This window comes from Eurypyga helias, unplaced genomic scaffold, assembly GCF_000690775.1.
Source record: "Eurypyga helias isolate BGI_N326 unplaced genomic scaffold, ASM69077v1 scaffold16065, whole genome shotgun sequence".
NCBI classification, from domain to species: Eukaryota; Metazoa; Chordata; class Aves; order Eurypygiformes; family Eurypygidae; genus Eurypyga; species Eurypyga helias.
Window position 1 is genome coordinate 18,098 of NW_010251067.1, and position 16,693 is coordinate 34,790.

A 16,693-nucleotide genomic window follows, 5' to 3' on the forward strand; every position below is an offset into this window, starting at 1 on the left:
TCTTAAGCTTTCTGGGACTGCTCACCAGAGCATGACTTGCAAAGCCCCTGCTGAAGAGTTAGTTTTATTTCCAAAAACTAGTATGGAGAAAAAGGTGTGTTAACAGCACTTAAAGGAGCTAGAACAGATGTTCTTTTTCGCTGTTAAATCATCCCAAACTGACGGATGTTCGCTCTGCGGCAGTATGAATGAGGCGTTTCCACAGACCTGCAGAATTTTTCAGTGCTGAGATTATGCTGTGCCCTGACAGCTTGGATTAGATTGACTAGGTGGCGAAGCAGACTTCACATTCATATCAGAAAGAATGCATTCATATAACCAACACTAAATCACTTCTTACATTTTTCTTGCTGGAAAACTCTAGCTTTGGAACTAGCATAGACTTTGCATTGTTCTGCTTAGAAGTTGTGGAGTGCCCTTGAATAATCTTTTCTTTCTGCACGAAGTAGGAAAACAACTTCTGAAACCTTAACAGGCTTACAAAATTAGAAATAACTACAAAAGATGAGATATTTAACCCGACTGCCATGTGAAAGTTAAAGCGCCAAAACGTAGGCTATATTTTGGGGTTTCCTTCGCAAACTGCTAACTTCTTTATCCAGACCACTTCATGAAGGTTCACTTTTTTATATATTAGAAAAGAAAAAGTAGTGAGGAGAAACACTAGAACAAAGTCATGCTCATGTACCAAATGTTAAAAGGCTGACACAGCCTGTTCTGTAACTGCTCTGCTAGAATGGATTATATGTATGCTTTGGATAACACAAAATATTTAATCTAAAAGTAATCTCATTCACAAATTTGGTGTTTTAAAATATTGGGCTTAAAAGAAAAGGTTGATTTTCACTGCACCCATCCCCATCAACACATTTGCAAAATTTAGAAGAAAGTAGTAAATGAAGTTGGAGTTGTGTCACCTGTTTGCTAATCAGCAGCTGAACCTCTTCTTCTTGAGTCTCATGCTGTGCCTCCCTCATTTTTTTTTTTCTAATTGTCAACATCCAGTGAGGAATTAGGACGACATGTTACTGTTTAGTAATTGTTGATAAGGTACATACCTGATTGGAGGTGGGGCAGGAAGGAAAGGAAATTTAATAGTAAGGTCCTTGAATAAGGAAAAAAATCTTCTCCATCATAGTACCTTTAACCTCTTCCTTTCTCTATACTTGATCACATTTTACTAGTGTGGATTTATTTGGGGAATTCTTCTCTTGGTCCCTGGGATGATGTTTGAGGCATCATATCTACAGAGACATGAAAGCAAGACCTTGATTGGAGGTTGCACCTGATTTCAATGTCAATTCCCACCTCCCCACCCCACACCAAATGAAGGACTTGCTTCTGTCACAGTGTTTTAGCTGCCAACTTAGGCAGTTTCAGTGCAGCTTGTTGATTTTAATGTTCTTCAATGACAAACACTGTCAAAAAACTCTGCAACTCTGCACTTTCAGTGAAACAAGTATAATAAAAATATGTTTCTTTAGGTTACAGGGTATAGTTCTGTAAAATCCTCAATTAATTCAATGATGACATATTTAGCTTATCCAGATGAGAAATTTCAGTTGCCATTACAAAAGGTATCAGAGAAAAAGGGTGAGGAGTTTACTGTCTTTTTTTCCTAAATCAAAATGGCCCTGTAAGAATACTGAAACCATGCAATGGATAAACCAAAATGGGTTCATGATGAATGACTATGTAATTTTTCTGAGTAACTTTAAAGCTATTTCATTCCATTTTGTGCACACCACTTGGTTTCAGGTCTGCTCTTTGTCATGAGTTGTTAATGCTCAGAGTGACTTAGTTTCAAATTACTAACATTCTTTTACAAAGTAATGAAAACCATCTATAGACATTGCTGAGATTTGTAACCCTTGAGACAAAACTAGAGATGGGTTTTCCCTGCAAGTTAGTCTTTTTCTGTGCCCTGCTACCTGCTTGGATGCCAGTGCCTATGTAGCTGTGATGATTACCTGCTAGTAAACACCGTGGAGACCTTAATCACCTTAATTTATAATCTCTGGTGATGTCTTCTGTAGCTGTATAGTTCAGACATAGGCCGGTGCTGCCGTTGGTTCAATCTGTGCCTTTTACTTGGTAGATTTCCTGAATGTGTCCCGGTGTTCCTCCTGCCTCGCTGCCTGGATTCGCTCCAGGATGCTCATGATAAAATAACATCTGACTTTCCCAGCTCTTCTGCAGACCTGTTCTTAGCCAGGCAGTGCAGCAGTCTGTGTAACTTGAAAGTTGTGTGCCTGTATACTGACTTTCTCTGCATCATAAGTAGACCATGGGTGTGACAGCAGTTGGAAGAACCTTCTGATTTCTTGTATTGTTGTGGGAAACAGAAAGAAAGTATGTAAAAAGGTGGACTTTTCATTTCTTGAAAACAAAAATAGCAGTTATGGTTCAGAAGGTTGCAAAACTGAAGAACACAATGCTTGCTGCTGCAAGTTCAGATCTCCATCACACAGACTTTTGCTGATGCAATAGTTGTGAGGCAGAATGGTATCGATAAACAAAGAAACAGCATAAAATAAATTAACAATCTAAGAAATTTTCTGTAAGGATTTACTGTGACACACCAGCTTGTGCGCTCTGAAGGTGAGAGACCAGATTACTCCAAAACCAGGCAGTTAGCTTCAAGGTGGCCATCCAAGACTACTACAGTTGACAGTAGAGGAGGTTTGAGAGGTAATTAATTTTAGTTTTGCCCGTAAGTGGTAGCTAACGTAATGGAATTGACGGCTTCTGTGAACTTGCTTTCAGAGAATGGCCTGGCTCTGTCAGTGGTAGGTACATCCTCTAATTTTCCCTGAGGACAACACGATGTTACTAATTCATAAACGTGTACTGCAAAAGATAAGTTCGTGAATGCTAGTGGGGAATATATAGAAAATGTACAGATGGAAAGGAAATGAGAGAATGCAGTGGTTTAGAAGTCTTGATAAATATTGGAATTAATCCTTCCAAGTAATGTGACTACCACCTCTAGGTCTTGGCCCCCTACAGCAAGGAAAATCAGGGAAATTACACTGGTTCAACTTGTTTAATGCATGCCAAGTCTTGGCTTGTCTGCAGCATGTATCTGCTTATAGAAGTACTGCACAGGCCAGCAGCTGCCAACCTTTCACCTGGCAGAGGGCACACTTTTTCACTGAGGACTTTGAGGGATAAATGCCATGTGCTTCCCCAGGACATGACAGAAGCATGACAGAAACCACAAGTGATCGTTTCTGTCATATGTTCCTCTGGGTGGGAAAAGGAAATCTGGGGTTTGATCATGTAGTGAGTGATCATATGTCAAACAGGGTGGTCATTGGGAGAGAGAGTAATGGTCACTTGTTAGCTGAAATAGGAAATTTTTATGTGGCTGGCAATGTATTTTTATCTATAGATGAATGGTTCTGCTGGCAAAGGGTGATACACCCACTGGATGTGTGCTGGATGACACATCCTATTTGTGAGCTGCAATTCGGGTTTCACCCAGGTTTTCCAATATTACATGTGCTAGAGGATCAAAAAACCCCTCTGAGTCATCTCAAAATTAGATTTGCCTCCGCTGTCATGGTTTCCTTCCTGTGCTCCAGCTGCAGCCACTGCATGTGTACATGTCATGTTCATAGGAGGTGCCCCTGGTTGTGGGGATCGCACTGCAGACAGCCGAAGTGCCAAACACCCTGCCAGTCCCACCGGCTCACCACAGAGGTTGGTGGGGTAACAAAATTGTTTCCCCAGTACTGGTCTTGAAAACAGATAGGAAACATATATATGCATTCACACACGTGCTACACACTCGGCATGTGAAACTGTACACAGTAATTCTTTGTTCACAGACTGCTAACAGCTATATCATCCCATAGGCTTTTCCTAGTACAGGTGGTAACATGGCATAACAATTGTTACCTGAAACAAAGATTTCCTGGTGGAACATGGTCCAACAGTGGAATAAAGTAATTGGAGATCCATTAGAGAACCAGGGATTTATATTTCAGATATGTTTAAACTGCTTCCTGATTTTTTTAGCACTGTAGTTTCTATTCGCTAACAGCTATATCATCCCATAGGCTTTTCCTAGTACAGATGGTAACATGGCATAACAATTGTTGCCTGAAAGATTTCCTGGTGGAACATGGTCCAACAGTGGAATAAAGTAATTGGAGATCCATTAGAGAACCAGGGATTTATATTTCAGATATGTTTAAACTGCTTCCTGATTTTTTTAGCACTGTAGTTTCTATTTGCCAGTCTCTTTTTTTTTTTTTTAACAAACTCAGTGGCTGATCCCAGTGAGTTACTCACTGTTCAAATCTGATGAACTTCAAGACCAAAGCTGATGAATTTCAATCTGAACCCCAGTTGAATCCTTATAACTTTTTCTCTCATAATACACGTTTTAGTTCTAGAGTTCCATGTCTTCCTGATAACATGGTATATAAATATATAGTGATATACATGTCTGATGTATGAGTGTGCGTATGTGTATATATACACTGATATATTTATACATCACTGATATATAAATGTACCAGTATATACTGATATAAATGCAATGACATGGTCATTATATCTATCCAGGAGAGTTTTGTTGATAATTTCTTTTAAATTATTCCCTTTCCTCTTCTATGTGTACAAAATCTCTATCATGCTGCAGGCAGCTGTTTGATCCTTAAATGAGAGAGGTTCTAGCTTTATTTAAATGATGAAACAGGCTATAAAAATGGTAATCCTGTAAAGAATAAGAAAATGGTCTTCTAGGTATTCCCAAGAAGACATACTAGTTACAGCTTTTTGCTCTGTTCTGTACATGTGTGTCTAAATTCAGCATTATGTAATTACGTGTTAAACAGAACAGGCCTATTTGTTTTATACAAATAGCTATAAATCTAGTTTTACCTTCAACTTTGAGCACATACAAGTTTTAAAACCTGATTCCACACATTTTTTACCTAAATATGTTCAATGTTCTGAGTTGTCTCCAAGTATTCCATTAACATATCCTGTAACTACTTCATAAGTTTTCATTAACCCAAGCTCAAAACTTCACAACTTTTCTATATGAATCTACTGCCAAATTGACTTTCACCACTTTGTCTGAAGTTCCAGCATCTGAAACACAGAGAGACGCAGAGAGCTACTTCAGTTACAGATGGCAGAAGGACATTTGTCTCTCATATAAAGATTCTGATAGCTTTTCCTTTTTAATGAAAGACAAGCAGTGGATATAGCACAATAGAGCTATCCCCATACATGGAATTTTAAGTAGCACGCTTTCTGGATCCAGAATATTTTTCTTCTTCTGTGCCTCAAAGTAATTTATAATTCCCAAGTTTAAATATAGGTTACAAAATAATAATGATATATAACTTCATGTCCAGGCCTAATGTCCTATCACATCACTTGCTTTGCTTCACTTGTATGATCCATATCAGACAGGAGTGGTGGCAGTGACCTGCTGACTTCAACACACCTTAATCTTGGACTCTTGCTCAAAAGAGAGTATCTGATATTAAAACCAAATGCCTGAAGAAGAATCTGAATTACAGAAACTTCTCTTTGTTGAAGGTTTATCAGTGACTGGCCGTGTAGCTAAAACCGTTTCGTCTGTGTGTGTGGATGAAACCTGGCAAGTTACAGTCATACTGAGTGAAAACACACAGAGATGTCAGCTCAAGCCAAAGAAAAGCTCTCAGATTTTCTCATTTTTTTTATAATGTCTGTCCAACATCAGTTCTAGATCATCACACTTTGGTTGCATTTTTACTATTAAACTGAACCATGTGCACTGTTATTCCCTGGCATTGGCTTTTCTCAGTAAAACTGTAAACTCTTAAAATCATCTGTAAGTTGGTCTCTGGAAAGTATTTATCCCTGACAGCCAGCACTTTCCCTAAGCATGTCCTGCACATGGTGTGAAAGCTGGGAGGTGCTAGGGACCACTACTGTTTACTCCTATGGAGATGGCCATGCGTGCTCTGACAACGTCTCAACAAGCATCAGTCCATGCTCTAGGTTCTATGGGGTAGGTTAATGACATCCTATAAAATACCCATTCCTTTCTTTTTTGACCTGGAGTTGAAGTAGTGCATGGGGCTGCCAGCATGTCTGCCTTTCTTCTAGCCAAAGAGGCTCTGGACAAGAGTGAGAGGAGTTCAGCTCCAGCTGGGACTCCTCGGGGAGTACAGGGGGTTCTGTGTATCATGTCCTGTTTTCTCAAGACACTGAAGAAGGCAATGGTGATGTTCAGGAGAGCACAGGGCTGAAACCTCAGTCTGCTGCAGCCTGACATATGTAAAGTGGCTGTGTTGATCTTCAGCAGGTATTCAGGCCTGAGGCCTGGGTCAGGAAGCATATGCAGCCTCCATTTCTGCTGTTGACTGCGTGCCATTCTCCAGAGGCATCATGCCAACCTCCAAGAACAAGCCAGCTGAGCTGATCTTCTCTCACGTGCTGACACCCAACTCAGAACATCCCTCTCAGCAATATGATCTGGCCTGAAGCTTCCTCTAAAACAGGAAAAATTAGGTTTATGCCTTAATTTTTCTCATGAGAGAGAGCAGGGCTGAATAGTCGGGAGTTTTAGAGACAGATGCCTGTAGATGTGAGCCAATACACACAGAGGCAGGGAATGTGCTGTAGCAGACAGGAGGGTGTAAGAGCGGAAGTCAGCAGCTCCTCCTTAGCTGATAGTCTCCCATGGCAACGGCAGCGGATGAAATAGCATCAGCCAGAGCTGTCCTGCTGGCATCCAGACATGGTCCCCACTGGGATCTCCACTCCCTATCATGCTTGGCACAAGGGTGGCAAGCACAATAAAGTGGTTACAGCTGCCAGCTGAAATTCACTTTGGCAGGCACATAGACTGTGCGTGGGTATGTGCTAGCCCAGAGGCAATAACTTTCATAGCCTGTCCCTTGTTCCTTCTCATGTGGGGCTTCCAGGGCTCTGCCACACTCTCTGGCATCCACCACAGACCACATCCTTGGTGGCACAGAGAAAAAGGCATAAGCAGACCAAGGCATAACAAAATAAGGAATACAGCTCGGCTTCATTTGTAGAGACAAGCCTGGTTGCCTAGGGAATGCCCATCTGTCATGTGCAGCGCTTAAAGACGGTTGACAGGTAGAGGAGGTGCAGGTAGAAGTCTACACTTTAAGAAAGGATGTATGTACAAGGTCTGCCAAGGGTGAAAGACAAACCTAGTAATTTTCAAATACATGAGCAGGATGGCTGCAAGGCTTTGATGGTTTGGTGCAGGGGTTTATTTGAGTGCTGTGGTGAACAAGCCCTAGCCTTCAACCAAGTACACCAGATGCCCCATTTGGACTTCTGTCGTAAGGTCTTGGGAGGCCAGTGAGGCTGGGATGGCTATCCAGGTGTTGGAGGTCCCAGGTTCTCCACTGTCGTTTTGCTGGAAGGGTGGTGATAGTACACACAGTGTTCACCACACTGTTCTCCAAGCTGGTGTCTCAGAGTTTATCACTTCACTGTTATATAGGCAGTGCCCTACTGCACCCATAAATGTAGACCCACATGAAGCAGGATTTAATCGACAATAGCTTGTTTTGAACTCAAATATAGGCAAACTATATATATATATATATGGGTCTGTTTATCCTGGAGAAGAGATGGCTGAGAGGGGATCTCATCAATGCTTATAAATATCTAAAGGGCGGGTGTCAAGAGGATGGGGCCAGACCCTTTTCAGTGGTGCCCAGCGACAGGACAAGGGGCACAAACTGGAACACAGGAAGTTCTACCTGTACTTGAGTAAAATATTCTTTAGTCTGAGGGTGCCAGAGCACTGGGACAGGCTGCCCAGAGCGGTGGTGGAGTCTCCTTCTCTGGAGATATTCAAAACCCACATGGATGCATTCCTTTGCGATCTGCTCTGGGTGAACCTGCCTGGGCAGGGGGTTGGACTGGATGATCTCCAGAGGTCCCTTCCAACCCTGACCATTCGGTGTGATTTTGTGTGATTCTGTGCAATATAACATAATTGGTAATAATGTATAACATTTCTGTACCCAGTGGCCCAGTAAAAAATCCTACTGACATCAATAGAAGCAGGTGTTAGTGTGCCTTACGCTAACCACGCAAGGCTCCAGCCCTGGTCTGTTATGTTTGTTACCAAAGACGAAAACTTGCTGTGTGAGGTACCAAATGTCCCCTGTCTCAGCTCGGAATAACAGCAAAGTTTAAAACTGGTCCCATTTTCCAAGCATTCCTACCACAGAATTCTCTAATTCCCTAAATAATATACGTATATTGAGTCGTACCAGTTAATTGCCCAAAAGTGTATTCCTCTGGGACACTGGATATCTGCACAGTGTGATCTGAAGTAGCATGTGGTCTTTGCTTTCTGCCAAATGACCACGTGGCCCAGGAGAGTAGAGGGTAAGCAGCATCTGCTATAAAGTGGTTCTCAGACCTCTTACAAGCAGATGTCTGTGGGTGAGAGGAGGATGCCATTTCAGCCTTTGGAGAATGTTGTACTCTGGCAGCAGCAGAATGGTTAGTATAGCTGCTGACGGTGCCTGTGAGTCTTCCTTGATGGCCCCTGAAGCTTGCAGTTAATGTTTGACAGACTCCTTGCGGAGACCACCAAAAGGATACAAGAATCACACTGCATGCTTGGGATTGTTCAGCCTGGAGAAGGGAAGGCTCTGGGGAGACCTTATAGTCCCTTCCAGTACCTGAAGGGGCTACAAGGAAGCTGGGGGGGGCTTTTTACAGGGGCCTGTAGTGACAGGACAAGGGGTAACGGGCTTAAACTGAAAGTGGGGAGGTTTAGATTGGATATCAGGAAGAAGTTCTTCCCAGAGAGGGTGGTCAGGCACTGGAGCAGGTTGTCCAGAGAAGCTGTGGATGCCCCATCCCTGGAAGCGTTCAAGGCCAGGCTGGATGAGGCTTTGAGCAACCTGGTCTAGTGGAAGGTGTCCCTGCCCATGTCAGGGGGCTTTAGATGGTCTTTAAGGTCCCTTGCAACCCAAATCATTCTATGATTCTATGATTCTATTCTTGGAGAGGCTACAAGGAGCAAGAGAATGGTCAGCCTTGACAGTGTGGTCTTGGGCGATATGTTCCTGTAACAGTACTGCTTGCCTAAAAGCCTTTTCCTCTTCCTCTCTCTCCCTCCACTTTTCTGTGTCTCTTATTCATCTGGTAACCAACAATTTCTTTTTTTTTCTGTCAGTTAGGTGGATTTTGATGGGATATCAAAATGTTTTATGTATTCCCTGAATCCTTTTCAGGGAAAAAACTTGGCTTCTGAAAGGTAGATAAGACAGGATGCACAAAGTGAATGTAGAGCTTGGGGTAATGTTTTACTTCCATCTATGACCAGAAGCAGGAGGCAACTCCAAATCAGTTATTCAATGATTCACCATCATGCAAGAAACATATCTTAACAGTGCTGTCACCCAATAGAAACCCTAGCAACTGCAGCAGAGGAGCTTATCTAATCAGGAGGCACAAAAAAATACCCCACCATTTCTACAGAAATTTGAAATAACATTTAGGTAATTTTATTTCCTCTATGCATCATGAAAATGTTAATTATTTGTAACCTGTTGTTAATTGGTTTTGCAATTCTTAGTTGTTAGTTAGCAAATTCTTATTAATTAGTATGTGTTAATTGTGTAATTTTCCTTGCAAAAAATAGTTTTTTGCGCTGTTGTATGAAAATCTGACAGTCGCAGGGTGCACCTTCTATAGATGGCTTTCAGGTTGGTTTAGGCACTAACTTTCTTCATGCCTGGTGGAGGCTTATTTAGTGCATCAACTGTATGTCTTGAAAAATAATCTGGTGATTCATCTGGCTGTTCAAAACAATCCAAAGGGCATAATTTGTTCCTCTTCTCAACCACAAAAGAATGAGTAGACAGAGTACAGATTACAACGGAAGTACTCATTTCTTGTCTTGAAGTCTGCTTTCCATCATTTTAAATTGATTGGGACAATTTTTTATAAATGGTTTGTTTGTTTGTTTTGATGAATTTGAAAAATGTACATGGTTTGTAAACTCTAGTAACTCAGGGTTACATTATATTTTTAGTTTGTGATTTACTACATATCCTGGCTTAGGTGTTTGTTTTTCAAAATGATATAAAAGTATGCTTCTGTTTCATTAATTTTCTTACTTTTTTTAAAAAAAGGCCGTTGTGGATTTTTTTTTTCCCCATATGAAGACATTTTTGTTGAGTTTGCAAAAATTAGGTAAAAGCTGACACTTGGGCCAGTGAACTGTGGAAAAAATTAAGCATAGCCAATTGTTGCAATTGTCAAACGGTTTTTCAAGACAATCCTGAGGTAAACTTGCTGTATGCTTTGGTTTTAAATTTCTTTATGAATAATGGTTTCTCTTCTAAAAATATATAGAATTGAATATTGCAAATATTGAAACTCCCAGTTTGGTAAACTAAGAAAGTTGTCTTTACTCAATTTATTCTGGAAGCAAGAATCTGTGGTAAATATTTGCTTTGTGCTTTTTTGTTGGTCAGATTTTCTGGCTCTAGATTTGCTATATAAAGAAATATAGTAATATATGACAATACACATTTTCAATTTGTGCATAGCTGCACAAATGATCTATCAATCATTTTTGGATAATTGAGATTTTCATTAATGTCATTGTCAACAGATGAAGTAATTAAACTAATTAAATGAGCATGTTATATCTTAGAACAAAAGTAGACATGTTTTGATTATCTGCTGCCACAACAGCTGCTTGGAGCACCGTGCAGCAATTCAGCTGCGTAATGTGTGAACCGTAGGTCCACTTCAAAGGTGTAAAGGTGTTTTTTGAGAGCAGCTTTATGGGGATGGCACATTACTGGCACCCAAGTTCATCACAAATTTCAGCTGTACATCAGTAAAACCCCATAAAGGAACATTTGGGAAACATTTCTTATCCTTGATGCTAAAATGTCGTGTAGAAATCCTGGAAGTGTTACACAGGCATCAGATTGATTATGCAGTTGATGGGATAAGCAAAAAGTTGTGTCATCCACAGCAAGAAAGCTCTTACACCTAGAGATATATTGCTTGATACTCTTATATTTTAAGTGGCAAATTTCTGCCTCTGGTATATATTCAGACCTGGCTGAGTTCCTCAGAATAGTTTCACGCCAATCTGAGGTTTTATTCGCTATATGAACACTGCTTCAAGGTGTTCTTGCAACTCTGGGAACTAGTTCTCAACTGTAATGGAGTACAGCACCGAAGCAGACTCCATTATTGTGCCATACCCTGCTTCTCACTGGGATTTTTGTAAGGGGACTGCACCAGCTCAAAAGTAGTAAGGTTGATTGTCATCCAGATTCTGGGGTAAGACAATCATTCCCTTGAAGATCTTGCAAGGTATGATCACATTCCATGACCTTCATGTGTGTCCAGTGTTGGCCTCCTTGTGACATTGGGATGGGAAGTACGAGTTTTCCACCATGGAGAACAAATAGGAAGACAAGAATATGTTTTCAGTAAAGAAATAAAGCAGAAAACTATAGAAGGGGAGAAAGACAAATTTACTCCTGCTGATTTACCAGTTAAAAAGTTCTTTCGTCAGTTCCACTGCCTTCATTTACTGCATAGCAAGAGTGCTTGACCAAGAATATTTTACAAGGACTCAACTGACTTCAGACATTTCAGCATCTTTGTTTCTTCCACTACTAATTGCTTCTTGTAGTTCTGTGTGATCATCCTTGTATCATGCTGTGAGGTTTCGTGTTTACACTCATACTGTACACATGTTCTCATGCTTTAAACTCTGATTTAACAATAAGTTTTACACCCGAATGGTCCCACTGTACAAGCAGGAAAGCTTACCTCATGGTCCATGAAACACGATGTGGACAGTTTTTAAATACTCTATTATGTCAAAAAGCCACTTTTGTGCCAAAATTGAAGTAATTGCTGATTTTGGCCATGGATGTGAGTGCAATCAGGGAAGCTCTGTCAGATCCTGAGCCACTTCTGAATGTTAACCCAATGGTCTTGAGGCACTTCTTGGTCCTATAAACGAGTAACCATGAGTTGGATATATGGATGGTGCACCTAAAAATTACAGGATAGTGGAGACACCAGCCTGGGTCTGGCAAAAAAAGAAATAAATGAGTAGCAGTTCCTCTTACCTGCCTCTTCTGCTATTCAGACCTTACTTGTATGATGTTCGTTGCATGAAGCTTTTTCCCTGATTTGATTTTTCCTTTGGGAAAAACCGACCCATGAACATGAATTAATGTGTGGCTCCCGTGAACATCTCAACACAAAACCTTGACAGGGACAACAAGTCACCTGTGAACTTGCCACTGCTACGTCACTAAAATTGTGACTTACAGTCTGGCGAGTCCTTCCCCAGCATCAGGCACCCTGGTTTTCTGGGTTCTTCTTCTATGCAGAAGAAGGTGAGGAAATTTCTTATAAGAACACCATCCAGAATGTACAAAATTTCGAAATAAAAATATATTTTTTTTAAATCATGGGATAAAATAAATTATTTTGCCTCTTGCTGCCGCAGTTCATCCTCTTCAGTGTTTGTACTCTTCTTTTTTTTTTTTTTTTTTTTTTTTTGTTACTTTAAAAGAAGGAGGCAGTAAGACCAGGGAGTTATGTGATGTGGTTATTACCCAAGTCTTGTGGCTATGAATCATTTGAGAAGTTTAAAAAAGAACGGATATAGCCTATCCTGAGCTGCTTGTAAATTGTGTTAGTACCTCAGCAGAACTGGATCCTGAAGAGAAATATGAATGGTGGAGGAGTGGAGTGAGGAAATGGTGACAGCTGACAGAACAGTAACGAGTTTGTACTAAAACTTTACACTTACTTTCTCCTACTGTTCTGAAGTGATAAACCTGACACCATAAACAGCCGAGCAGCAGTGCCGTTGTCAGTGCTCCTCCCTTCCTGCAATCACTCAGATTCTTCCTTTAGAGATGTTTTGTCCTTAAAATAAGAACCAGTTGGAAGAAGGAAGGAATAAACTGGTGGGGCTTTTTTGGTTCCTTTTTTTTTTTTTTTAATTTACCCCATCTAGGTGGATTCTTCAGATATCCACAGGCATTTTGTTAAAAACCTTTATTACTTGGTATATAATTAACATACACTTTGGAATAATCTCCTTAGTGGGACTTTCTCTTGGATTTTTGTTTTTGGTGATGCTTCCTTCTGTCATGCTCATATTTTCCTACAAAAGCAGGAATTTTGTACTGGCACATTTAAGTCAACACTTGTACAACTGGTCAGAGCGGTTTGATGCAAAACTAGCCTGCCTGCAAGTTGCCACTACACCATGGTGTTGATCCTTGCTGCCAGGCTGTCTATTGCCAGAACTGGTAAATTTTATGTTAAAAGTAATGTTTCTTTGGAGCCTCAATTTTCTCCTAATCTTAACTTCATAGAATTTATTGAACAGAGTGGGATGCCCTGAGCTTATTGACCAGAGCTGAGTGCAGTACGGAAACCTGTACTGGAAGCAGAAATCCAGGAGGTGGCAATAACTGCATTGGGAGAGGCTGTCCTCGCAGGCTCTAGGAACTGGCAATGGGAATCTTTCATAAACTTATAGGTCTTGTGTGATAATGCAACAGCAGTTTGACACATGGTGGATGTCACTCCCTTCTATGGCAAGATTGAAATTACACTTTAAACAAAAGACACCTGAAGTCAAAAAGTAATAGTTGCAATAGTAAGACTTGAGGAAATTCATAACAATTTTTTTTCTGCCTGCTAGGGAAATTTACATATTTATCTTTCAGATGCTAATGCAGTAATTTCAAGAATAACTATAAACCCAAAATAAAATAACAAAGTGTGGTTACTGTGTAAACCCATACGTTTTTCACCCTTTCTTTTTCTGTCACAGAAGAAACTTATTTTCAAATGTTGTTTGAAAATATGCCACAGAGTGGCAGAGCCTTTTGTTTTTGTGGCAGAAACATTTCTCTCTTTGTCTCTTTTTTTTTTTCAGTCTCTGTTGTATATTAAATTTTCCTTCTCTCACTCCTTGATTCTCTTTCTCATTTTGGACTGTATTTGGACTGAAAATAAAAACCTCTTTGGACTGTAATTTTATCATCCTTTCATATCTTTCAGGTTCTAGAAAACATGTTGCCTCACTGGATTTCAAGCTGGGTAGTTGTAGTTCTTGTATGCATATGTTTTGTCTTCTGAAGTTTGGCTTCAAGTCAAAGAATAAGTTCTAACTCAAAGGAGGGTTTGCTTTTAAAAGAAAATTGATCTATAGCCTGTTTTTAACTATAGGTTTTGGTTTTCATTTAAACCTTTATTCATGACTCACTGAAATACTTCTTTTACTAGTAACTACTTTCTGCATAACCAGGCTTTCTGGCATCAATCATATTGTCTGTTCAGACAGAAGGGAAAAATGTAAAGAATGATAATAGTGCAGTAGCACTGATGTGCATTCTCAGAGCTTTAACAGGGTGTCAGCACTGATGCACTTAAACATCGTCTACTGCAGCAATACTGAAAAATGGAGGAAGAAGACAGATGAGTGAGTTGACATTTATGTATCTATCTTATGTATGATCAACTTAGTATTCGCTCTCAGTTGAAAGCAGAAGTATATGAAGGACAGGATTAGGTAAAGTGAAGATTACTGCTCTAAACACATCACTTCATAATTGAAAGTTATGAACGGAAGACTACCTTCCTGTGCGGAAGGACAGAAAGACTGATGCAGGCATGAGAATTCACAGTGTACTTTTCTAGCTGATTAACTTACCATTTTGGAGAGATGGGGCAGGGAAGAAATAAGTTATTGAAGCAGCTCAACAAAGCCGCTTGATTACAACTCACCTCAGATTCTCCTTGGGTTTGGTGTTTGCTTTTATTTTTAAACACAGTGATTTCACAGATTTCACAGAATCTGTGATGTCAGAAACAGACTGGTTTCAAGTACACCCTGCCCCTACCTGCTATGCAACTTGTTGTATGTTATGATTAGGGATTGATATTGGAGAACCTGAGGCTAAATTACATCTCTTCACCAGATTCACTGTTATGTGATTAATATCAGTTATGAATTCTGCATAGCTCCTTTTAAAGAGCTTGGGTAATTCAGGTCGTTACCCACAGATTTATTAGCACTGTACCGCCCAGTGTGACTGACTTACTGTAAGTATTTCCAAAATATTATAAAGAGGTCTCACAAGGCCATGAAACCTAAATTGTAAAGCATAGGAAATTAGGTCACTTAGGCACTTTATAATAATATGTGTTACGGGAAGTGCAGAAAGCTTGGATGTTTGATCTGGGAGCGTCAGAGGGCTGACCTAACAGTTTGGTTGTTATAGCCAGGTATGGATAGAGATCAGGTGGGCAAAATATTTTCCTTATATTGCCAGAGGTGCATGTATTTTCCTCATACTGTGTTCCAGAAGGTAGACAGAATAATGCAGACAGCTGGACTCTCTGAGAAGTGATAAAAACAGATTGGTGAGTTCAGATGTTAATTCCTCTATTTGTCTTAAACACCTGTTACTGAAAGAGGTGGACTGCCTGTTGAACGTACCCATCTCTTCAAGATGACTGGCTTAAACGATACAGCTATCTTCTGTGCGCCCACAGCAGCAGTGAGTGACTTGGTGACGGATGGGAAGTTTAAACAGTGGAGCGACAAGGAGAGATAACACCAACCACAGAGTGATTCATTACAGCCAAATGGAAAGAAGACTTTGCAGCCTCCTCTAATCTTTTTTAAAAACACCCTGTTAAATGTTATGCACTGCTACTCTTTTTCAGCGTGTGCTTTTCACATAGTCAATCACCTGACATAACTGGTGTAGGGTAGCTCCCCTGCTATAAGGGACCTTCTCAATTCCAGCTGTTTTTTAGCGGTGTGTTTGTCTAAGGAAGTGTGCCGGTCTCTGTGAGGGATAGCGAGAGGCAGTCTGTTCAGAGGCCAGCTCAGCTCATGGTGAGGGACTGGACAGACCTGTGTGCTCTTGGAAGAGGGACTAAAATGTAGGAAGCACAGAAACTATCCAGACAAGTTCAAGAATGTCACTTGGTGGCTAGGCTACTGCCGAGGAAGAAAACTAAACTTAACCTTAACTTCTCGATTTATTGAACTGAGTGGGATGTCCTGAGCTTTCTGAGGAGCTGACAAGTGGGCAGACACATCTGAGCATGTTGAAGAAGGAAGGGAAGACAGTGTTCATGAGTAATCCCACCTGAATCCCACTTGGGTCTTTCCTGGCACCAAAACCGATAAAAAATGTCGTGATACTACTAAGTACCATGGTTCTGTTCAAAAGCTTTGAAAATAATTATGTCAAAAAGGCTTCAAACAGTGGCACATTTTGAGTCATCTAACGTAAATTATTGCAGTATCAAACATACAAAGGGGTTGTCAGAAACTATGTCTGTATGACTTAACAATTGCGTTGTTACGAAAGCTCCATAATGTGGGGCCCTTTGTGCTGTCACAGCTATTGCCTATGCACATAAAACATTCTGCACAATAAAACCAGCATGCTGCTGGGAGTGACAAAGCTGAAGACCTTTTTTATCTCGTGACATTACAGGAAAAGCTCTTTGATAAAACAGAAGTCAAATGAAAAGAAAGAAGCGGTTATGTGGCTGGGTTTCCAGTTGCTGCATTGGTTGTGCCCAACCTAGCTACATTTTTAATAAATGAAAAAGTGTTACCAGGTGCTTAAGAAAAAGACAGCTA